The sequence below is a fragment of the Salvelinus sp. IW2-2015 genome, linkage group LG31 (assembly GCF_002910315.2).
Source record: "Salvelinus sp. IW2-2015 linkage group LG31, ASM291031v2, whole genome shotgun sequence".
In the NCBI taxonomy this organism is placed as follows: Eukaryota; Metazoa; Chordata; class Actinopteri; order Salmoniformes; family Salmonidae; genus Salvelinus; species Salvelinus sp. IW2-2015.
Genome location: NC_036870.1, coordinates 29,084,617 through 29,085,363, shown reverse-complemented (window position 1 = coordinate 29,085,363; position 747 = coordinate 29,084,617).

Genomic DNA, 747 nt, shown 5'->3' with positions numbered 1-747 from the left:
GTTGTGCGCCAAAAGTGGGCTTAAGGCACAACCCAATTCAAGGCTATTGGGAGTGGCCATCACCCAAAAAGCCCTGACCTCCAATCCATATAGACAAATGTACACTAAAAACAAAAAAAAGCAGTGCTCGCGAGCAAGGAGCGCCTACAAACGCTGACTCAGTCTACACCCATCTTTGTCAGGAGGAATCGGCCAAAATTACACCCAACTTATGTGGGAAGCTTTTGGAAGCGGCTCACCCCGAAACGTTTGACCCAAGTTAAACCAATTCTTCTTCTTATCCTATCTCCTTCTCCTCTCTTCTTATCTCCTACCGCTTCCTCTCTTCTTATCCACCGCTTCCTCTCTTCTTATCCACCCCTCCCTCTCTTCTTATCTTCTCCTTCCTCTCTTCTTATCCTCTCCTTCCTCTCTTCTTATCCTCTCCTTCCTCTCGTCTTATCCTCTTCTCCTTCCTCTCTTCATTACCTTCTCCTTCCTCTTCTTATACCTCACCTTTTCCTCTACCCTTCTGCATTTCCCTCTCCTTTACTCTTCTCCATCTCTTTTCTCCTTCTACCTCTCCTCTCCCCTTCCCCCTATAGATGACTACTGACTGACATATGGCATGCCGAAGCATATGCACAGTGACAATAGGGTGCTTTAAATTCACATGTTGTTTTTTCCATGGGGACAAAGAAAGCCGTTTAAAGTGGGAGTCTGGCTAGTTGTGGAATTGGAATTGACTGCTGTCGGACCCAGCCTCCA